The sequence below is a fragment of the Cucurbita pepo genome, chromosome 18 (genome assembly GCF_057944985.1).
Source record: "Cucurbita pepo subsp. pepo isolate OVF chromosome 18, ASM5794498v1, whole genome shotgun sequence".
Classification (NCBI taxonomy): Eukaryota; Viridiplantae; Streptophyta; class Magnoliopsida; order Cucurbitales; family Cucurbitaceae; genus Cucurbita; species Cucurbita pepo.
The window spans coordinates 4,260,610-4,285,878 of record NC_141815.1 but is presented as its reverse complement, the minus strand read 5'-3'; the positions used below and the strand labels follow the sequence as shown (position 1 = coordinate 4,285,878).

General features: G+C 34.9%; 3 non-coding genes and 2 pseudogenes across 3 annotated transcripts; 3 read left to right on the top strand and 2 right to left on the bottom strand.

The window, feature by feature from the left end:
• The first annotated feature begins 1,420 nt into the window (after positions 1-1,420).
• On the top strand, positions 1,421-1,526 carry LOC147787085 (small nucleolar RNA R71). Its single transcript, XR_015414115.1, has one exon. It is a non-coding gene; the product is annotated as a small nucleolar RNA R71 (small nucleolar RNA).
• A 598-nt stretch (positions 1,527-2,124) lies between these two features.
• Positions 2,125-2,198, bottom strand: TRNAI-UAU (transfer RNA isoleucine (anticodon UAU)). The gene has a single exon. It is a non-coding gene; the product is annotated as a tRNA-Ile (tRNA).
• A 4,252-nt stretch (positions 2,199-6,450) lies between these two features.
• Positions 6,451-6,523, bottom strand: TRNAK-CUU (transfer RNA lysine (anticodon CUU)). The gene has a single exon. It is a non-coding gene; the product is annotated as a tRNA-Lys (tRNA).
• Positions 6,524-10,681: 4,158 nt separating this feature from the next.
• LOC147787080 (cytochrome P450 CYP72A219-like) overlaps positions 10,682-25,269 on the top strand; it is a 54,055-nt pseudogene continuing 39,467 nt past the window's right edge.
• LOC147787082 (signal recognition particle RNA) lies at positions 20,353-20,605 on the top strand (annotated as a pseudogene).

Sequence of the window (25,269 nt, the reverse complement as noted above, 5' to 3'; positions counted from 1 at the left end):
TTGAATTAAAATGTCTTCGATCTTTCCTTCGGGAGAAGTGATGGACCTATCACCTAGTTGAATGGTGACTGTAGTGGATCTAGCCTCTCCAAGCATTAAGTTGATGCTTGCCCCGCAAGTCACATAATGCTCAACCTAGCTCCTTTTCTCCAATTGATGCGGGAATGGTGAACGAGTCTGAGTCTTTTTCTTTTAGTGAGATCTTATTTTTCAATATTGCACTACACTATTCATTTAGTGCCACTACCTTGAATTTTTCAAATTCAAACTTTCTTCTATTAGTGAGTACATCCTTCAATAATTTCACATAATTTGGCATTTGCTTGAAAGCCTCCACTAGTGATATGTTTATATAATTTCCTTCAAAATATTCATGAACTTCTCAAATGGGCTTCCTCTTTCTTTCTTTTTATACCTTGTGGAGAAAGAGGTGTCGGTATTTATGTTCTACTCTCTTCTTCAATGTTGACTGTTGTTTGCATTTTGGAGACTGCACTGTTTTTTGCATTTTTGCTCTACTTCTTCTGTTTAGTAGTTTCCTAGGGGTGACTATCTCTATGTTCTTTAAGTTTTCTCCCGTGCTGAGTATTTCTTTCTCACTTCTCAATTATATTGCTTGACATTACTCATTGCCTTCTCTTTTTGGTGTTTCGGTATCTGCTGGCAGCTTTCCAAGAAGTCTATTTCATAAGTAAGTTGCTAATCGATCTACTTGAACTTTCAAATTTCGCAAGCATGCTTGCTGACTCTATATCACAACATCATTTTTTACCATATATTTCTTTATTAGGCTCTCAAGAGATGTTCTCCATATCGGTTGAGCTTGGCTAAATCCTTTCCCTTTGGTATTGGCTTGTTGAGGATCATATGTCATTTGATTTTTTAGTCCAAAACTTGGATGGTAATTTTCTTTCCATTAAATTTTTTTATTATAGGAACTTTGTCCCTTCCATGAAAATTTTGGAATTTCTTTAGGTAGAATTTCTGGTTGCCTTGACTAGCTTGATTCCTCATATAAGAAATTGAAGTCGGATTACTTGGACATTGATCAAGAGTGTGTTCCTCTTCTCAATATAAACAAGATTCGGTTGCTATTTGGGTCATTTTAGTAGTAGCTTGGACTGGTGCTTTAGTGATTGAGCCTTATCCCAACGCTAGATTTTGTAGAATATTAGTCACCGAAGCTAATTAAGCGTTGATAGAGGTCAAAACATCAATTTCAAGTACTCCTCGTGTTTTCTTTTCTAGATTTCTCCTCACATCGGCCCATTGACAATTGTTAGATGCTATTTTTTCTAGAATCTCATAAGTTTCATTATATGTCTTTGACAAAATATCTTCATTGGTGGAAGCATCCACAACTTGTTTAGTAAGCAATATTCAATCCATTGTAGAAAGTCTTCATTTGGATACAATGGGTAATCCATGGCGATGACACTTTCTAAAAATCTACTTGAATCTCTCCAAACCTTCACTTAGTGTTTCATTTTCAAACTGTTGAAAAGAAACAATCTCATTTTTGAACCATGAGTTTCTAGTGGATGAAAAATACTTGATCAAGAATGATTCTGCTAGACTATTTAAAGTATTCAACCATGATTTAGCACAATCCTTCAAAGAATAAGGGAATAAACCTAATCACTCCATTGAGTTGAAATGAGTTACTAACTCCCAAAAATTGACTTTAGATGTAGGGGGATCTTCTAACAGTCGTCCATGAAATTGTCCAATGGTTTGCAACATTTGGAACATCATAAGTTTTATCTCAAAAGTAATTGCTTGCATTTCTAGTCTAATATTGTACGTATTTAGCTCTTCCAAGCTTGGTGTGCATATGCTCTGATTGCTCTCTTCTCCATTAGCCATCAGTGCTGAATTTTCAAACACCTTATTAAGATTCATTTGGGCTCCAAAATAAATTTTGAACCAATAGGTGGGTTCATACACTCAATTATGCAGTAAGTTTAGTAAATAAGTTCAGTAGCAGAAAATTTAAAAGAGTGGAAGTAAATGTCTACAAAATTTGACTAAAATTCGAAAACTAATAATTCTTGAGGCTTAAATTAACGACAATGAACTCGGATATAACATACATGTAGCCACCAATAACATACATGGTTGGGTTGGTTTCGGCGGGGCTCGAACCCGCAACCTTCGGCTCATAAGACCAACGCTCTAACCAACTGAGCTACAAAACCTTGTATGTTTTAATTAAATCAATATTTGAATCAAAAAAATATAATTATAAGCTTTTCTTATTTCCAAACAAATAATTTTTAAACAAATTATAACTTATTTAGCAAGTATTCTCTACCTCGATTGAATTAAACATTAAATTTTAATCAAGAATGAGTTTTATGAGAGGTATGTGTAACGCCCCCATTTTCAAAAATGTAAGAAATTTTTTAAAAAATAATTATTTTTTTGGAGTCAAATAAGGAAGAACAAGAAAATGAAGATAAATTCTTTTATATAAATGTTGGACATATTATATATTTATATTATATTATATACTATAATACATAGAGAGAGTTCGCTCCACCTGATGAGTAGCATATCACTCACCATGCTATCCCCACATAGTGGAGAGAGTTCGCCAGCTACATTGGATACCAGTTACCCCGCGTATGCTAAGCTATCTACCCAAGGCTATACACAACAAGAGCAATACACCTAGATCCTAGCGTAAAATTTGTCTATGTCAACAATACAGTAAGAGTCTATAAGTAGATTGCTTACGGTGTATATTTATATATTCACCCTTTTTCCCTTTCTTTGTCAGGTGTCTATAGGCTGCCAGTTGAGGTGGAGGAGCGTTTGAGAGTTGTGGGGTCACAAAGGGGATCATTCTGGAGAGTCAATCTCTTCATTAAATTTCGGGTCTTTTGTATTTCTATTTGTATTCATATCCTGGATTAATTTTTCCATTTGTAATAAATGAGACCATAGTCAAATTTTACTTTATATTAATTTTTTTTTTTTGTCCTTTTTATTTAAATTTTATCATTTTCGTCTTTTATTTTATATATATTTTTTTTTGGCTTTTGTCTTTTCAGTATGATTCTTTTTTTGAAACCTTGAAATTTGGACGTGACATATTAGTATAAGAGTCTCTAAGACTCAGCTCGACGACATGCTTCACCACATCCCAGTATGCAGTCTAACCCTATTTAGTAGTATATGATATGTGGTAAGACCCGTATGGATTTGTTGTATGTTTTTTTTTTTTTTTTTTTTTTGTGTGGTAGTTATGATAACAACCTCAGACGTTGAAAAGCGAATGAGAATTTGCGTATCTACGCTCTGGAAGCTTGATGAATGATATCACCCCATTGAGTATGTGTGATTGTATACATGATTGACTGTACATTAGCTCCAGGTAATTGTATGTGGGATTGTATACATGATTGACAGTACATGAGCTCTCGGTGATTGAATGTGGGGTTATCATTCCTAGTAGGCCAGCTTACGAAGTCAATCCAATTGAGACTAAAAAAAATCATGACAAGCGGAGGAGCTCATGGAAAAGGGGTATATACAAGTAAGTTTGAGTTCATATTCTGTATCAATCTTATTGGTGCCAAAGAAAGATGAAACTTGGCGCATATGTGTGGATTGTAGAGCCATCAATATAATCATGGTAAAGTATCAACACCCTATTTCCAGACTACACGATATGTTAGATGAATTGCATGAAACCCTCCCTTAATTTTTTTTTCTTAGTGATTCCATTAAAAACTTGAGAACGGAGGTCCCGAACAACGACGATGAGGTAAGTAGCCAGTCTTGAACTTTTCTTAAGAAATACTTGTACAAATCATTTGAATTTTAGCATGAAGTTTGAGTTAAGTATAGATTATGGGAATATGAAACAAAAATACTAAGAACCATTAGTTAAGAGCCCAAACTAAGCATTTTATGAAATATTAAGGAGGTACATAAAGTTTTGTGGCCAATGAATAAGGATAAGTAGCCAAACTAAGAAATAGTGCAAAATGACCAAAATACTCCTACATGGTTTACCTTAGTTCAAGAACCAAATGACTAAGTGTCATAAAATTTTACAATAGGGCTCAGTGATTAAATGACTAAAGTACCTCTAATTACTTTAAGATATTTCAAGGCTCAAAATTTTTAGAAATGACTTAAGAGGCCTACTTACAAGGTTATAATGACATGTTCAATGTATCAAGCTTGTTTTTTATAAAATTTAGAAATTAAACAAAGTTAGGGATATAAGTTAAGGCTTAAAGGAATACCCTTAATGACTCATAACTAGAATTTTTAAGAAACATGTTATGACTTTATGATACTTTGAATGATTCATGCATGTTACTATTCTGAGTTCATGATTTATGAGTAGTTTAAGATATGACTTGTGCCTCAATAATAAGAACTAAAAGACCCAAGAAACTAAGAGAATGCTCTAAAGACAAGAACCGAGTAAAAGACCAACACAAGCCCTATATCCATTAAGACAAGAAGAATACGAGGTACAACTCAAGAATTGAGGATCAAGGTTCTCAAACTAAGAAACTCAAGAAACCCCTAAAACTCCCCTGGTACAATATGTTCATGACTATTACTACATCGCTTGGAACATAATCTTTGTCTGTAGGTCTTCAGACTACATCACTTGGAACATAAGAAGTCTTGGATTCAGGTTTCAGATTACGCCACTTGGAATATATAAAACATTGGGCCCTTATTCATTGAACACCTTCGAGCCTCACAATTCTTTGTTTGATATTTGAAGATTCTATTGACATAGATAAGTTTAGGGCATGGCTCTAATACCATGTTAGGAATCACGACTCTCCACAATGGTATGATATTGTCCACTTTGAGCATAAGCTCTTATGGCTTTGCTTTGGGCTTCCCAAAAGGCCTCGTACCAATGGAGATAATATTCCTGGCTTATAAACCCATGATCATTCCTAAATTACTAAATGTGGGACTCACTCCCAATAATGCTCAACAGCTTCACTTGGAACTGTTTAATTAACACTATCTCACCTTATCAAAGGATCCTTTAAAAAATTACATTTGCCATACAAATATCTTTTTCTATTTAGAATTAAACAAAAACTATTTTGGTTCTCTTTTTCTACACTTAGGCATGATTACGTACATATTTTTCTCAGTATATATGCTTGATTACAATTATTGAAGTGTTGTAAACTAAGTTTACTACATTCCCATAATCCTAAACAATTTTGAAGGCAATCATGTCCACTATGCAATCCCTATTTCATAGACAATTTTATAAAATTGTATCATGGTTAGAGTTAGGAAATCAATTCAACTTTCTATCCACTAATTTTAGTACTATTCATTATGATCTGATCATAATGTCTGGATAGATTTACATAAATAGATTTCAATTTTAGTCTCTTTTATTTATTTATTTTAAACATTTCAAAAAATAGACTAAGTTGCCTTTAGTAAAAATATCTTTTGTCGTGTAGCCTTCTTCAATAAAAGTCAATGATTATCTTGGCTGAAAAGCAAGATCCACACACATGTAAAGTAATTAACTCCAACGTTTAGAGAATTACCTTTTACTAGTCTTTTCATTTTATTCCATTTGATGTTAATCAAATTGACTGCCAAAAACAAGTATCATCCTTTAGGAGAAAACAAGTTATGTCCATTGATATAATCATTACAAGCAAGTCGATCCTTCACGAGTTGTCCATAATTACAGCTGGATCAAACCATTTGTAACAATTACAAAGTGGGCCGTATCAACAGTGTTACCAGGATAAGGCACCCAACCTTATCCATATACTATAGACTCTTTAGGTTATTACTTGAACACGATCCTCTTGTATGTCAACCACATATTGTTCAAGATTACATTAATACCTTGGATTTTCATACCATGAATAACAATTAAATTACAAATAAAATAATAAAATTATAGTTAAAAACTAAATAATGAATTACGAGGCTTTAGGGCATAAATCTCAACAATCTGTATGTTCTTAGGAATAAGTCTTATAATAAGTAGTAAGTCATTTGGAGAGTGTTTAGATCATAAAATACTTTAAAAGGCCCGGGGGACATTTCGGTCATTTTACATATTTGAGATTTAAGAAGTAGTAGGTCAATTTAGATGGTATCCATAAAGATTTTCATAGAATGTCTAATTTAATGATATATTATTTGACATTCATTCTCTAAATATTATATAAGAAAAGTTTTTCATAAATAGTTGAAACATAAATAGTTAAATAAATTGTTTTTCATAAACTAAACATGTTTAAGGATTAAAACATATGCTTAACATTTCAAAGTAATTTTTGGAAAATATTAAAACGTAAATGGTTAAATATATTGTTTTTAAATAATGAGTACTAAAACATATGCTTAACATTTCAAAGTAATCTTTGGAAAATAAAATGGTCAATAACATTTTTACTAAAATGTGAAAAACTAAAACAAAAACGCCCACCGTGGGGCTCGAACCCACGACCACAAGGTTAAGAGCCTTGCGCTCTACCAACTGAGCTAGACGGGCTTTTGTCTAAATTTTAATGAATACTTCTTTAAGTCTATAAAACCTTATAACAATTTCCATTATAACTTCATGGGTTCTCTTCCGAGGATCCTCATTTACACTTAAAATCATAGGTTGGTGTAAGTGACCCGTCCAAGTTTCAAGGAGTCAATCAGGAATGGATCAGATTAAGTCTATTTTCCTACTCATTAAGGGATCCCACAAAATCTTGGTTATAGACTTTGCCTCTAGGAACAATTAACTCATGGGCTGAGAAGTAGTTTTTCAACAATTTGACGATGAGACGTTGAGTGAGGCATGAGAAAGGTTCAAGAAATTACTGAGAAAATTTTCCAATAACAAAATACCTCATTGCATACAAATGAAAACCTTCTAAATAATCTAAACAACACCACAAAGCAAGTACGTTAAGTTTTTGAAGGGCATTTTTACTACACGAAAGAAATTTGAGGAATTCAATATCTAGCAATGAATGAAGAATGTAGTGCAATCCTTAAGAATAAAATCCCATTGAACGAGAAGGACCCATGAATGATCACTATTCTAGTAACGATACAAGGAAAAAAGTTAGGCAGAGCCTTATGTAATTTAGGGATAATCATACACTTCAAAAAAAAAAAAAAAAAAAAAAAAAAAAAAAAAAAAAAAAAAAAAAAAAAAAAAAAACTAAACATGATTCGAGTACTAAAAGCACGTGGGAGATAGTTAAATATCTCTTAACATAGTCATGCTCGACCAAGGACGACAATTATCGTATCTCGAATACATGTTACTAACTTCATTGAGATGCAAGAGAAGATTTCATGTCAGATCTAGATTCTATTTGATAATAATTTATAAAAGTTAACAAGTTAGAAGCGGCTCTCTAATTCACTAATCTTTTGATTGATATGATTTAATTGGAATAGTGAGGGTTTTGTGCGAGACTAAATCCTAATCGATAATAGTTTTTATGCCAAGAGTCGTGCACGGTACTCATTACGAAGGAATTATCGTTTCTTATACAAAGGTAATAAGAAGAGGGTAATTATTGGCTCACAAGAGTTAGTTTTATTAGAAATCTTCAATATTGATGAAAAACCAAATTATTTTGAGTTATGAATCAAGAGTTACGAAAATGAAAAGAAAATAGATTGGAATGAAATACTTATGATTTCTGAAAAAATTGTAGTAAGAAGGAAGAAACCCACGGACATGTGTCATTTCTCCGTTTCTGTGCCGATTTTAATGCTAACCAATTTTTTTTGTCTCAATTAGAATCCAACAGAGAACTTCAAGAATTTTTTGTGACTTTTCAGCCGTAATTGAACTCGGAAGGCATGAGACAAATCATGTAACTATCCATTCAATTTCTAGGCAAGTAATATTTGTAGGGATAGCTTGGATATGCATGCATGCTAGTAAAATCAACTCCTAATAGTCTAGTTTGATTACCCTGCACGGTGGATCCGTCATATGGGAAGGCATGGATTATGAGGGTACTCAATGGAGTTGGCACACACAGGGGTTGCTCCCCCAACCTTCGGTGACTTGTGATCATATGGAAAGAGTTCACCAACTAACATTCCATGGATGACTACAAGCGAGCACACACTCATGCATCCTCATGACAAAGAGAGAGTTCTATGATATAGCACCTCAATCTTGGACACCAGTTAACCATTACGTAGGCTAAGCTAGCTACCCAAGTCTATGAACAACAAGAGCTATATACCTCGAATCTATGATAGATACCATTAGTTGTGATATAACTTCATTTGATATTGTTTGTTTCACAATTTCCTTTGCATCTGTTTAGTGTGGTTAAGATTATTATTATTTGCTTGACTGTGTTTCTTTTTACCCTTTATATTTACTGTTTTTCTCCTTCTCTATTGTAAGGCAAAAGGGAGGTACATAAAAGCTTGGAAGTTCAAAAGAATATTTACTCAGTTATCAAACCCCTATTCCAAGTTATCAAACCCCTATTCCAACTTCGTGGAGCCTATCTATCCACTTTACAATCTTGTCTTTAAAACTTCTATTAAAGCACTTATTTCCTTTAAGAGTCAGGGGAGGTGGACGTGTGCGGGTCACGATCGGGTCGGGTTGGTAATGAGTCAGAGTAAAGTATGCATGCGACCTAGAAGCCAGGTCAAGTTGGGTAGGCACGTGGGTTATTGGTCCAGGGTGACGGGTCGGCCAAGTGATATGAATTTGTACCCAATTCAAGCTCTATGCAGAGATCTACTGTCCAGGACGGAAGTATCCTCGGTACATTCTCTAAAAACAATAAGGGAAGTCATGAGATCAAGGAAGTCTTGTAAAGGGTTAGTTGTAAAGTTGAAAAGTAAATAATGTAGCATTTGAAGCAAAAAGGAAATATAATTTAATGTCGTATTCTAACCTAATGGCTACAGAAAGACATAAAGGCAGCTACCCTAACACTAGTTCCATGGTCTTCTTACCGACGCTATCGTCATCTGTATAAGATGTCTTACCTTAAAATATTCAATGAAAATTATACCAAACCAGCTACACATGATTTTTAATTTCAAGAATCTTAAATATGTAGCAAGAGACTTGATTTGGGAAAATCAAAAGAGATTAAAGTAGATATGTTGAGATATTTCTTTTATCTTCAATAATTAGGATACAAGGTGACCGATCTTTGCAATGATTTTGTTTTAATTCATATCATCAAGAAGATGGATCTGAAGTTGAATTGGACGTTAAGGAGCAAATTTACGCTGGTACCAAGAATAATTAGTTACTTTGGCCTAGGCCAACCAAGTAAGTAGCTCCACGATCGGCTTTGTTGGATGAATTGTATTATGTATGATGATGCATCCCCCATTGCCATTGCACGTGTCATATATATGAACAATATGTTACGATATATTTTATAATCTCATATTATGTTGTGTTATGTCATGCTATGCTATGTTATTCCATATTGTGCTATGTTATGTCATGCTATGATATGGTATGCTGAAACATGTTGTGTGAGCCACGATAAGTTGTGCTATGCATAGAAGCTATGCTACGCTGTTCTATAATGCTTAATTCTCGTGACAACTATGTTATGTGTTACATATTGTAGAGGATTTATGTAAGCATAATTTACAAACTTAATATGTTATAAATAAATGGAGGTTTGTCTTGCCTTGTATAATATTTCATGATTAAAAGCTATAAGAATCTCATGCATATTTGTGTGTCATGTGCACTATAATACATTCCCATTATGATGAGTACAAACGTATACATTACGACTAGTGATTTACGACATTTATGTTTGTCATGAGGTCATGCCTACCCTTTCCCTCTATAGTATCTGGCACAACTTGTTAGCGAGTGCTATCCCGACGAGTCAGGCCCAATGGGTGTGTGAGCCTACCTAGTGGGCCCATGCTTGCATGTGTGGGCCATATGTAGAGAAGTAGATATGTTGAGATATTTCTTTATCACTAGGAGGGTGTCCAAAAGAAGTGATTTTCCTCATTTAGGACCTATTTCACATAAAAATATAGTTAGAATCATAATTAGGATAAAAATCTAGGAACAGACCAAAAATCATCTTACACTCGCAGGCCACGCGTTACCAAACGTCGTCACATATTCTTCTCGTGACAGCCACGTGCGAGTACCATGCGTGAGAGGATTCTGCAAGCGCGGGTCGCAGGTCAAGGTTTCTGGTATGATAGTGGGCTAGTCAGTTCAATTTTCTTTGGACAAAGGGTCGAATCGGGTTGGTTAGTGGGTGGCAGATCGGTTTGGGTCAAAATACGTGGGTCAGATCGGTATTGTAGAAGGCGGCGTGTCCTCGTCTGGGTGGAGACATGTCGCTCCACGCCACGCTTGTTGCATCATTCTACTCGGCACCCGATGGGTGTCTTCCTTCTAATAGCACGCATCATTCCTCTCGCTGATTGACACATGGCACGCCAAAACTTCATCTCTCCTTCTAACCGTCAAAACATAGATCCGATTAGGTTTTTCTTCTTTGAGTTTTAAATTTTTGTATTTTTTTTTAATTTTGAACTCAAATCAACTTGGTTTCTTTAGCAAAGTTGTAGATCGTAGTTTCGACTACATCATGATATTTTTCTTAAATTTAAACACCAAATAGAGACGGAATTATGCGTGTTCAAAGTAGGTTCATTGCTTCCTCTTACGATGACCAACGATAATTGGAGTAATTTCGAGGAACGGGAGCGAATGTACTCGGATTAGGAAAAAGGTCAGTTAAGGCCAACCAAGCAAGTGGCCCTACCATCATTCAATTATAATTTTGTGTTGTATGATGGCATGTGTTCGTGGCTCCACACGTGTTATATGCTTGTATATGCAAACTGTTATGAAATGATATGTATATATTATGATATGTGAATGTTATGTTGTATTTGATGAATTGATATGTTTATGATATGATATGTTGAAGACATGCTCGAGATATGCTATGTGACTGTTATGATACATGATATGATACAATATGTGCATGATGTGGATTGTTATATCTGAAAGCATGAAAACGTTATGATATGACATATGTGTGACATGAATGATATGATATGATGGACATGTAAAACAACGAGTTACATGAAATACATCTCTGACATACGCATGAAAGATATGATAAACAATATGAAAAATGATATGATATGAAGGAAATGCTAACGGGATTGTATTATATGATAATGAAAATGGAAAAATGTTGGGATCTCATGCATTATTGTGTGCTCCTGCATCGAGGAATACCCCTTCTCCTTCACGATAGTACGAACGCGTATGCTACAAGACAGGGGAACGATCTTTATATTTATCATAATGCACTTGTGACGGTTGTTATTCCTAACGGGTGTCCGCCATCAACAACTACCAAAGAATGCTCGCCCGACCAGAAAGGGGCCCAACAGGTATGCAAACTGACTGGTGGGTCCATGCTTGCACGTATGGACTATGGGTAGGAAAAGTACACATTCAAATTGCCCATTTAGGATAGCCGCCATAGGAAAATACACTGTTATGATAGGTCTCATTCATGAAATTATATGTGCTTGCATTTAACTCCGACCGGTGATCACTTATTGAGTATTTCTTAAAATATTCTAGCCATGTGCTACTCTCATTTTCAGATAAAGATAAAGCTCCTCTCGGTGGACGGTGGCATCGCACCTAGGAGACCATGACCCATGCTTAGGGTAGTTTCATAATTTGAATTATTAGATTATATGTTAGTATAGGTTAGTTGCATTTTCAAACTACAAGGCATTTTTACTTTATGTTATTTCTTGTTTATTTCAACGCCCATTATTTTATTTAAGGGCTTTAGAAATGATAGGTAAGAAGAAGGTTATGTTTTTATTATAAAGTTTGAATGAAGTATTTTCACATTAAATAATCATGATACGTATACAGTAACGACCTTAGGTTATAAACAAAATTTAGTATCGTTACAAAAGAAACGAGTGCAAGCGAGGACGCTGGGCCCCAAAGAGGGGTGTAGTGTGAGATCCTACATCGATTGGGGAGTCGATAACGAAACACCTTTTATAAGGGTGTGAAAAACTCTCTCTATCAGACGTAAGAAAAGTCACCATTAATTATAAATTAGCAAACATAACTAGACTTAGCTTTGTCCTTCCCTCTATTAATTGAGAACTTTTATCACCATTTAGATGCAGTGGTTTTAGCAAATATTTTCGGGTGTTTGTTTATATTAAATACAAGAATTCGTTCATGTGGGTTGGACCATATCGACCCGGATCAACTCAAAGCTGCACTTTGTTTAATGCATGATATTCAAAAGCCAACTATCAACCCTCTTACAAGGTTGCTTTTCGATGGACTTACTAGTCATGAAGGACCCAAATGGGTTAAACATAGAAAGATAATCAATCCAGACTTTCATTTCAAACACTTGAAGGTATGCTTTCTTCTTGTAATTAGATATCAAAATAAATAAATAAACTCATAGTTAGTATTTATAAGTTTAATTTTGTACAATTGTTGGTGTCAATACGACTTGTAACAGCTCAAGCCCACCGCTAGTAGATATTGTTCGTTTTGGACCGTTACATATCATCGCCACCCTCACAGTTTTAAAACGTGTCTGCTAGGGAGATATTTCACACTCTTAATACTTCATTCCTCTCTCCAACCGATGTGGAATCTCACAATCCACTCTTCTATAGGGCCCAGCGTCCTCGCTGACACTCGTTTCTTTCTCCTCACTGGCACACTACCAGTATCTAGCTCTGAAACAATTTGTAACAGCCCAATCCCACCGCTAATAGATAATGTCCTCTTTGGGCTTTCTGTTTTGGAATTCCCCGAAAGGTTTTAAAAATGTGTGTGCTAGGGAGAGGTTTCCACACTCTTGTAAACGCGTCTATTTGTGAGATCTCACATCAATTGGGGAGAAGAACGAAGCAAGGATGTGGAAACTTCTCTCTAACAAATGCGTTTTAAAAACTCTAGGACAAACCCTGAAATGAAAATTCCGAAGAAGACAATATCTACTAATGGTTGGCTTGAACTGTTATAACTAACCGCTAGATTGGTTTAAAAACTTTGAGCAACAATATTTTTGGGAGTCTAATTGTTCATATATATGCTTAAATTGTTATACACGACATGGTGCCTGCAATGTGTGAGAGTTGCACTAAGATGATTAGGAAGTGGGAAGAAATGGTCTCAAAAGATGGATATTATGAATTGGATGTGATGCCTCATTTGGAAAACTTGGCAGCTGATGTGATTTCTCGAATAATTTGGATGCAGCTATGAACAAGGAAAAATGATCTTTTTACGTCTTAAACAACCTGAGAATCTAGTCGTTAAAGCTATATCTACCGTTTACATACCAGGATGGGGGGTGAACTCTTACACAATTCAATTTATAGATTCTTATTCATTGCTTAAATACCTAATCCATTTAGACATGAATATGAGTCTTTTTTAAGGTTTGCCTTTAGGGATTTTTCTCAAAGTTTTAAAACGCGCTATGGAGAGATTTTCACACTCTTAGTCGTTCCCCTCTCCAACCAACGTGAGATCTCATAATCCGCCCACTCTCGGGGCTTAGAGTCCTCGGTGGCTGTAATAGCCCAAAAATAAATAAAGAAATAAACCAATAAAAATAGTTAAAATAATAATAATAATACATTAATTAATTAATTAATTAAAAAAAAAAAAAAAAATCTTTCCCCACTTCTCTCCACTAACCTCTCATCCCTTCCCACAATTATCTTTCATCAACCCATCCGTACTCACGAAAGTAACAGTTACTACAAAAAAGGAAACAGAAAAATATAATCTTCAGATTTACTTAAGAGAAAAAAAAAAGAATGAGAATGGCCTTTACCCAGGTGAGATTCACTGGAGATTTACGTGAAGATAGATCGTGAAGATAGATCTGATCAATAAGGTATATATTAAATCTTCATTTTCTTTTATCCTATTTTTTTTAGAAATCACACCAAATTATAATTAGATCTTCATTGAATTATTACAATGATCTAGCTTTGAGTTAGAAACTAAATGTCAATCATGTGTACGATTCTAGTAAATCAGGCCAGATTAGCAATATTAGATTAAATTTTTATTAGTAGCCAAATGAATAGATTAAAGATAGAATGGCCAAGAGTAAACTGAGATAAGGAAATAGAAAGATTTGGAAATAGAGATCCATTATAAATTTGGAATACATGAGAACAGAATTAGAAGGCAACAGATCAAAAATAAAAATAAAAAGAGCTTAGGGACTTAAAAACCTAAATATGGAAGGGAAGGTAAATACAGAGGGTAAATACAGAGAATAGTAAAGCTTAGAATAACTTAGCTGTAACTACTTTTTATACAACAGTAAGCATGAAAACTGAGATTTTTAATAAAAATATAATTATAGATATATAACATTTCAAGACTTCTAACAATGGACCCATGTAAATTAGAGAAATAATGTTGTAGAATTCAAACCCGAAACTAATGTCATGGGCTCATATAGATTGACCCGGATTTCAAAGGACGGAATCGAACTTTCATTAAAGATATATTCGTGACAACGACTTAAGCTAGCCAGGTAAGTGACCTTACTATCGGCATGATTATATTTGATGTTGACACATGCCCTGTGGTTCTGCACGTGTCTGTGTGAATTGTCTGTGGATTGATATGCTTCCTATATGTTATGTTATGTTATAATATGTGGTTTGTATGATAATAATTATGGTACGATGTGCTCAAGGATATGTTTGAGATAGGATATGAGAAGGATGCACAAAACGAAATGTAACGATAGCAGTAAGATACGTTCATGAAACGTTAAGGTTAGGTTACATACCGGAGTGCTATGGATAGGAGAGATTGACGATATGACTAAGATACGTTATGTAATGATATGTCTGTGATAGGTATAAGAACGTTAAAGCTATGGTAAGTTAGAGAACGATATGACTATGAAGTGTTTACGTTATGACTTGTTTATGATATGATACATTGTATGCTAGATTATTGTGCTTAAGTACGTAGTTATGTGAACGTGAATGTATGTTATGTATGCTTTTAGTCTGATGTGATGTGTAATGCATGTAACGATATGAGGTCCTTGAATGATTATGGCATGTTTGTATGGAATATGTGAATGTGAACCACATGAATTGTATGACATGAAACACGGTAAACTGTCTGGAACCATAACCCCGATAGAAATGTGTATGAAATGTGAAATGAAAATGAGAATGACATGAAGCCTAGAACGTGACAGGGGGGTTATGGTCATTAAAGATAAATGTAGAAATAGAGGGACCTCATGCATTATGTGTGTTCATGCATCTGGGGGGATACCCTCATCCCATCACGAGGGTATGGACGCGTACATCCAATGGCAGGACAACGATCGTTATACATTGCAAAGCGCTGTCGTGACGGTTCTAGTTTTAACAGGTCCCGGCATAAGGGGCTCCGAGAGTATGCCCACCCGCTAAGGACTGTGGCCCAGCGGTGTGCGAACTAGCTGGTGAGCCCATACTCGCACGTATGGGCTGTGTGTAGAGTATATGGTACACGTCCACGATTATCCGTTAGGATTGCACCGTAGGGAAAACGAAACGAAAGATAGGTCCCATCATTTCATTGCATGTGATTGTTGCATTTAACCCCAATAGTGGGGTCACTTACTAAGTATTTTTTTAAATACTCAAGCCATGTGCTACTACATTTTTCAGGTTAAGGCAAGGCATTCCTGTACTGCTGATGACGACCGCAACTCGAGATCATGGCACATGCATAGGATAGTGGTATTTATTTTCTTAGACTTAGGATAGAATAGGATGTTTTAAACTTAAACGCTTACTTATTTTATTTCGGGTCTTTTGTTGTGTTGTTTTAAAGAGATTTTCGAAACACGTAAGTCCATGGCTGTGTTTTAAGCTAAAAGTTATGTTTTATGGAATTCAAATGAAGTCTTCCGCATTCAATGTTTATGGTACGTATACAGTAGCGACCTTAAATTAAGTAGAAAATTTTGGGTCGTTACAGTGGCACTCGTTTCTCTCTTCAAGCGATGTGGAATATCACAATCCACCCCCTTTAGGGTCCAGCGTCCTCACTGACACTTCTTCCTCTTTCCAATCGATGTGGGATCTCACAATCAACCCTCCTTTGGGGCCCAACGTTCTCACTGACACTTGTTCCTCTTTCCAATCGATGTGGGATCTCACAATCAACCCTCCTTTGGGGCCAACGTTCTCGTTGGTACACCGCCTAGTGTCTAGCTCTGATACCATTTCTAACGGCCCAAGCCCACCACTAACAGATATTGTCCTCTTCGGGCTTTCACTTTTAGGCTTCCTCTCAAGGTTTTTAAAACTCGCAAAGAGGTTTCCACACCCTTATAAAAAAATGTTTTGTTCCCCTCTCCAACCAATGTGAGATCTCACAATCCATCTCCTTCGGGACCAACATCCTTGCTGGCACTCATTTCTCTCTCCAAATGTGAGATCTCATAGAAACAATATTTATGAAATTTCGTATAACATCTTATTATAACGTTTGTGCAGGTTTGTACCAATGAAGTCAAACAATAGAATGAAAAAGATGAGCAAAGAATTAAAAACGTTGCTCTTGGGCGTTATCAACAAAAGGCAAAGGGGTATGATGGTCGGTGAAGCTATGCATACTGATCTATTAAGCATCCTCTTCGAATCAAATTTGAAAGAAATTCAAGAGCACGAAAACAACGATATCACAATGAGTATCAAAGATGTAGTAGAAGAATGTAGAATCTTTTACCTTGCTGGCCAAGAAACCACAGCAATGCTACTAGTTTGGACTATGGTTTTATTGAGCTCATACACAAAATGGTAAGATCTAGCAAGGGAAGAGGTCCTACAAGTCTTTGGTAACAACAAACCAGATTTTGATGGTTTAAATCGCCTAAAAATTGTGAGTAAGACTCTCTTCTATATATTTTCATTTTTTTATTTTATTATTTCATTGGTTAAACTTTATGTTATTCCCAACATTTAGGTTACGATGATATTGAACGAAGTCCTGAGATTATACCCACCAGCAGGGTTACTTACTCGTCTCGTTCAAAACAAAACAAAACTTGAAAATTTGACTTTACTAGCGGGAGTGATGCTGAGATCCCACATTGATTGGAGAGAGGAACCAGCAGTAGCGAGGACGCTAGCCCCGAAGGGGGTGGATTGTGAGATCTCATATCAATTGGAGAGAAGAACGAGTGCCAACAAAGATGCTGGGTCTCAAAGGGGGTTGATTGTAAGATCCCACATCAATTAAAGAGAGGAACTAGTGCTAGTGAGGACACTAGGCCTTGAAGGAGGGTGAATTGTGAGATCCCACGTTCGTTGGAGATGGAAACAAAACACTCTTTAGAAGAGTGTGTAAACCTCTCCCTAGTAGATGGGTTTCAAAATCCTTAAGGGGAAGCCCGAAAGGGAAAGCCTAAAGAGGACATATCTGCTAGCAGTAAGTTTGGGGTGTTACAAATGTTTATTCATGGCCCTCTAATAAGTATCATGATGTTCCAAATGTTTCAACTAGACTTATTATACAATCTAAGGCCAAGAATATTCAACAAACATTCATTTTTCATTTATAAAATTGGATAGACTCGATTCAACCTCCATTTCATGTGTTACAAGTTGTTTTGATTGAGTAAGGATCATTTGAAGTTTCGAAAGTGAATATTTACTCGGTTGGAGGGGAGGATGAAGTTGCTATATATAGCACTTAATTGATAATTTATTTGCAAACTTTATTTATAATTATAATTCCATAACTTGTTACTCGTCAAAGTGGTCCTAACTTTTTTTTTTTTTTTTTTTTTAGGGTTAAATGGGAGTGGGAGTAACTCACTAATTATGGCCACTTAATCATTTAGTAAGCATTTGAAGAGTTGAAAGTACTACGTAAAATGGAGATTTTTTATGAATAAAATGAAGCTATCAAGTTGGGATTTCTACCCTTAGAAATGGAGATTTTTTTATGAATAAGAATTTAAAGGTTTTTGAAAAACAAGAATGGTAACATTTTATCCAAAAAGATTTTCTTAAAAAAAATGGGACACACCCAAGAATAAGATATAAGATATAAGTTTGAAAGTTCACATTTTATCCAATAAGAGTTCAAATTTTGGTGGGAACTTATTTTCTATTTGTGAGCAGAAAATCTATAAGATATAAGTTTGAAAGTTCACATGAATAGGGACATAAGAAATAAAACATTATTAATCTGTTACGAGTATGGAATGGTAACACCCAAGAATAAGAATTCAAAGGTTTTTGAAGAACAAGAATTGTAACATTTTATCTAACCCCAATAATAAAAATTCAAAGGTTTTTAAAGAACAAGAATTGTAACATTTTATCGAAAAAGATTTTCTTAAAAAAAATGGGACACACCCAAGAATAAGAATTCAAAGGTTTTCAAAGAACAAGAATTGTTTTCAAACAACAAGAATGGTAACATTTTATCCAACACCCAAGAATAAGAATTCAAAGGTTTTCAAAGAACAAGAATTGTAACATTTTATCGAGAAAGATTTTCTTAAAAAAATGGGGAACAAGAATTGTAACATTTTATAGAGAAAGATTTTCATAAAAAAATGGGACTCATTTCTCAAGCTCCAATCTCCTCCAAAATTGGGGAGGGTCTAGAACACTCACAACTCACATATCCAACGACTTTAATTAAAAATTAACGTCGGTAAAGCCCTGATCAGAAAGCTTGAAATCCAATCCGAAGCTATAGACATTTTCGATGAACAAATCCATTCCCAATTAATTTCTACACAACTAAGGATCATTTTTGAAGAAGGCCTCAAAGGTAGACAACCTTAAGAACAAGCGTAACCGAAGAAATTCGATATCGGTAAGTTTTGGGGACGATATTCGAATTCTTATTTACGGCACTTAAAATAAAAAATTGATGTTTCCAAGAGCTTGAGGGGATTAAATGGAACATGTTTGATGGCCTAGTTTGAGCTGACCAACGGAAAAATCGTGTTCTAGGTTAAGTTGTAGACCGAGGGAAGGAACTCAAAATTCGCCTCAACCACGCCCAAACAACCTCTAAGAATTATGTCTTTAGTTTAAGAAAGGTGTAAAGAGGATCTTTGGTGAGGAGGTGTTGTCTGACAGTGTCTGCATCGTCGTAACTAATAACAACACCTCCTAGGTTTACTCCGACAACAAAACGAGTTTCCCCCGACTTTGAACGTCTTTAACTTACGTTGTAGTTCACGAGCAGGTGAGATATCTATCCCAAACTCTTCCTTGACAGTTCATCTTTATGTTTTATGAAGGAATCGAGGGGAGAAATGCTCTGGAATGAGCTGGCGAACTCCGTTTTCAAACGGAGGAGCAACGCCATGAGTCGTGTCCTTCCCTTGCGGGAGGAAGAGACGATGACGTGGCCAGTTGAACTGAACCGACCACATCAACCTAAAACCGAACCTCTTTAGTTTTTCATAAAATTGAACGACTTTTCGAGTGGTTCTCACGAAATTCTCAATGGTCACAAAGGAGTGTAACCTTCCGGTCTTGTCGGTGGAAGGATACCGGGTCAATTCTCCTAGACCCAATATAGACCTCTCTGGATAGTCCTCAGCCTGACATCCAATTTTTTTACATATATTTTTGGTGGCTTGGACTAAGGACATCGAGCTTGCCAACTACTTTTTTCCAATTTCATAAATGTAACTTTAAAACTTTCCAAATTTTTTTGGCTCAATTTTTATAGGAATATTTGAATGTCTATAATTGTCAACGAATTTGTTTTAAATCAATGTATTAATCTATTTTACTTGTAAATATGAATATGTTGTAATTGCATAAAAATATGAAAATTTGAGACCTTAAGAGTGTTCGGAGAGGTGAGAATGATAGGTTTCTCACCTACAACAATCCCACATTGATGGATTTAAAATTGGATGTAGTCTTCATAAAGTAGTCATTGTCTTAAGGAAATCGTCGAGCTTGGTAATGTGAGCTTGTAACCCATACGGGGGCAACAAAGTGGTTGGAGGGGTTGGCTTAGCCCAAATTGGTTAAGGTTGTTGGAGTTGTTCTTTGGCTAGTCCGGTTGGTTTCACAGAGCAGTGTAACCTTTTTGACATCCACTTTTTTTTTTTTTTTTTTTTTTTACATATATTTTTGGTGGCTTGGACAATGGACATGGAGCTTGCCTTTTGTTTTGAATAAATGCATTTATCTATTTTACCTCTAAATATGATACATTTCTGTGCTACAACAATCCCACATTGATAGATTTAAAATTGGATGTAGTCTTCATAAAGTAGTCATTGTCTTAAGGAAATCGCTGAGCTTGGTAATGTGAGCTTGTAATCCATATAGGGGCAACAAAATGGTTGGAGGTTGGCTTAGCCCATTGGTTTGGGTTGCTGGGGTTGTTCTTTGGCCTGTCCATTCCAAGTTAGGGAGTTGGGCTGTGGGCTTTGGGCGAAGGGCTAGTGTTCATGGCCCTTAAAGTTTAACCTTTCGCTCTTGTCGGTGGAAGGATAGTAGGTCGATTCTCCTAGGCCCAATATAAACCTCAACCTCTTATATTTTTTGTTGCAATCCTCATCCTGACGTCCACTTTTTTTTTTTTTACATATATTTTTGGTGGCTTGGACTATGGACATCGAGCAAGCCATTTGTTCTGAATAAATGCATTTATCTATTTTACATGTAAATATGATAGATTTCTCCGCTACAACAATCCCACATTAAAAGATTTAAAATTTGATGTAGTTTTTATAAAGTAGTCATTGTCTTAATTAAATCGCCGAGCTTGGTAATATGAGCTTGTAACCTATATGGGGGCAACAATGTAGTTGGAGGTTGGCTCAGCCCATTGGTTAGGGTTGTTGGAGTAGTTTTCATCCTGTCCATTCCAAGTAGGAAGTTGGGCTATGGACTTTGGGCGAAGGCCTAGTGTCCATGGCCCTTAGAGTTGAAGGAAACCGCGTGAGGCATGTTTCACAGAGCAGCTTAAACCAACTATGAAATCAGACTATGTTTTTCAAGATATATCTCAATTACGATACTACCAAATTAAGACTAGAGAGGGAGATGGAGATGTACCCATGACAACATTGCGAACGAGGTAGGATCACTATGAGTTTGTGGTTAGTTCGTTTGTTCTCACCAACGCCCCCATGGTATTCATGGAGTTGATGATTTAGGTATTCAAGGGATTTCTTGACACGTGTGTCATCGTGTTCATACACGACATCCTCGTGTCCTCGAAAACAGATCAAGAACACAAGGTTTATCTTCTGAAGGTCCTCGATCTTGGGAGAAATAAGTTGTTTGTCAAGTTCTGCAAGTGTGAATTTTGGCTGTGTTATGACCCATTCTTAGGACACGTGGTGTGAAGGATGAGGTTTGAGTAGACATCGCAATAGTGGAAGCTGTCACTAAGTGGGCTCGTCTGGAATTCGTAGGATACTAGTTCGTGGAAGATTTTGCTAAGATAGCTTCACTGCTCACGTAGTTGACTGGGAAGGGTGTTCCGTTTATATGGAATGATGCGTATGAGGCCAGCTTCCAAGATATGAAATAGTGGTTATCGTTGGCTCTAGTGCCCATGGTCCAGGAGAGCTCAGGATTATATGTGATTTATAATGATGCTTGTAATAAAGGGTTAGGATGTGTATTGAGGCCACATAGAATGATGATTGTCTATACCTCGTGTCAGTTGGTTGCAATGGTGTTGGCACTTAAAATCTGTGGGCACCACTTGTATGGAGAAAATACTCATATCTACATTGACCATAAGATCTTGAAGTAGTTTTTTCACCCAAAAGGAACTGAACATGAGATAAAAAAGATTGCTAGAGCTGGTGAAAGACTACGATATAGACATCCAATACCATCCCAAATGAAAACATAGTCATTGATGCCCTAAGCTGAACGACGGCACACTTGTCGGCCATGATGAATAGAGAACCACGAGTGCAGATAGATTTTAAGCAAGTGAAGATAGTAGTGATGAGCAAAGAGTTGTAGCACAGATGGATCAACTGACAATCTATCCTACATTTCGACATTGGATTATGGAATCTCGATGAGGGGACCTCATTTAGCAAGGATATTTTTAACAGTTAACAATAGGTTTTGTGGACGATTTCTCCAAGCCGACATATGTTAGTCTGCTATCTCAAGGACAATTATGTGTGCGATCGATGGAAGAGCTAAAAAGTGAGAGATGAGAGGCTCAAACTTCCTACCTTTTCTTGAGTTTTCCTAATTTGAACTCCCTTACGGACCAAATATGATGAAAAATTTATTGTTCTAGAAACTAGACCCAATCAGAATTCTGTGGAAGAAAATTTGAGGTAATTCGAATATTGGAAGCTCAAGAACGGAAGTCTTGAATGTCGACAACGAGGTAAGTAGCCATCTTGAACTTTTCTTAAGAAATACTTGTAGCAATCGCTTGGGTTTTCATATGAACCCTAAACCAAATATAAATTAAAGATATATGAAAGAAAAACTCAAAAAACAAACTTAGCAAATTACTCGAGATTTAAGTAACGTTAAAACAACCCACTAAATGAACTCCTCTGCATATGAAATTCTAATGTTGAGCATCTTATAGCATGTTGATGTTATATATGAAATTTGGTGGTCATTGGATAAGGATAAGCAGGTAAACCAAGAAACGAAAACTTTACATAAATTTATTTCTCTTGTCAATGGTCATTACACCTAGTAGTATAAATAATTTTAGAATAATCAAATTTTGCATGTTTTTAAAACTAAAATGTATGATAAGAATACTGCACATGGATTATATTAATATCCATTTCTTCATTAATAATATTTGAAAGATCAAATAAATGACGGAAATAAAGATGATAGGGTCCCAAATCCAATAATCGGAATACTTATTTCAAACTTTTTTAACCATATTTTTTATCGTAGGGCTGAAAAAGAATGATAGAATAATTATACACGTGATCTAATCAATTAATTGATTTTAATGTGTTGAAACCTATCAAATACAAAACTAAAAAAATGGGGACACATTAATCATTTTCAAAGTTTTGAAAGTATACGAAAATACAATTTATTTTTTAAAGTTCAAAGATTTATTACACACAAATTTTATAAACATTTGTGGTCTCATGGTCTAGTTGGTTAGGACATTGGACTCTGAATTAAGTAACCCAAATTCAAATTTCGTGGAACTTATTTTATGTTTGTGAGTATTAACTTAACACAAATATTAAAGCAACAATATATTAGATATTTTAAAAGTTCAAACTATAAAATATAAATCGGAAAGTTTATAAAAATATTATCTATTTGTTAGAGGTTTATATCCACGTGAAAGGGGCCAAATAAGTAAGAAATCAAACATTAATTCCTCAAGTTCTCGAATAGTTTGGCATCTTAACAAAGTGACATGAAAACAAATAACATTTTTCAATATAAAAAGTTCCCATCAAATAACAAGATCATTCAATATAGGCCATGCTAAAGTGATGTGAAAAAATGTGTAAAACATATGAAGTGAAACTATGAGGTCTAACCTCCAAAGCAGTTGCTTTATTAGATGTAACTTTACGAGCGTCTCGAACGTCTTCTTTTAAAAAATGTCTTTGAAAAGTTTCATTCAATAACACTATTAAATGGCATAAGGAATTACAATCCTTCACTAAAATGATTCTGATTCAAATATATGAGTTTGGAGGTAGTAGTGCAAAATATAATGATTTATAGAGTAGAAAATAATAAAGACGTTTGAAGCAAATGGAAAGGATAAAAGAAGAATATGATAAATAATAATGGTAAGAATATACTTTAAAGCAAGACATTAACTAATAATGGTAAGAATATTGTTGGTCTAGTTGTATGATTCTAGCATTTGGTGCTAGAGGTCTAAGAGACAGATTCTTAATTCTTTTGTTGATAAGTAGAATTAAAAGACCTTAATTCTTAATTGTACTTCCATTAATGTGACATTTTAATAGGTAATTTCCTCGAGCCGGTACGAGGAGAAAACTTCTTATACGGTTCTGAGGGATAAACCCAATGATTAAAGGCATGGACAAAGGATTCCCTCAACAAGTAAAAATCTTTTTCAATTGTCTCAATAACTAAACTAGATAAGAACTAAGAATTGAAATAGATTCTAAAGGAGACAGGCAAAAATCAAGGGGTTCCCCTCAATAAATGAAATGCTTAAGCTTAAGGGTTATTAAGTTCAATTTTTGGAATGTCTCATGGTCTAGAACTGTCACCTCTTGTTAGTATTTCACATTTTAATTTATAATCCAACTAACCATGTGAAATACGGCTCTAAACGGTCTCAATAAAAATCGAATTCCATGTTTTTATTGTTTCTAAATTATATAGGATAATAAAACTTAAAACTTAAATTAATAATATGTCAATATAATTTTATTAATATTTCAAGTGGCTTGTATAATTCAACCTTTAATGTTATATCCTATACATACAAAGATAATAATTTCTCATATTTTCCATTTTCCTTCCCTCACTTATTTCTCTTCTATGTTATATTTTAATTCTGTTTACGGTACTTGCCATATGAACAGTACTTGCCATTTTCAATCCGTTCTAATTTTTTTTCTCTCCTAAAATCTTCTCTTTTGTTTTTTTTTTCTTTGAACTCTAATGTCGTTCAATTCTACCTCCATATCTAATTATTCAACCCGTTCTAATTTTCTTTTCTCTCATAAAATCTTCTCTTTTGTTTTTTTTTTTTCTTTGAACTCTAATTCTCTTGTGTTGTTCAATCTACCTCCGTATCTAATTATTTTAAGCCATTTAAATTTAATTCTTTTGATCACTTCCTGGAAGGAGTTTAATTTTATAAATTTTTAAGCAGTTGGTTTAATTTTATCGGCCATTTAAATTTAATTCTTTTGATCACTTCGTGGAAGGAGTTTAATTTTATAAATTTTTAAGCAGTTGGTTTAATTTTACTCCCATATCTAAATAGTTTAATTATGTCGAGTAGTTTAATTCTATTCACAGATTTTTTTTTTCTCTTCACTATTTCCAAATCTAATCTTTCTCTCTCTCTTCATGTATCCATGTATCTACTCAATATCTAAATCGTTTAATTCTTTCTCTCTCTCTCCATGTATCCATGTATTACTCTTATATCTAAATTGTTTAATACTCACATCATTTCATTCTGTTAAAATATTCCCAAATTTTTTTCATTCTGTTAAAAAGTTTAATTCTATTCCCAAA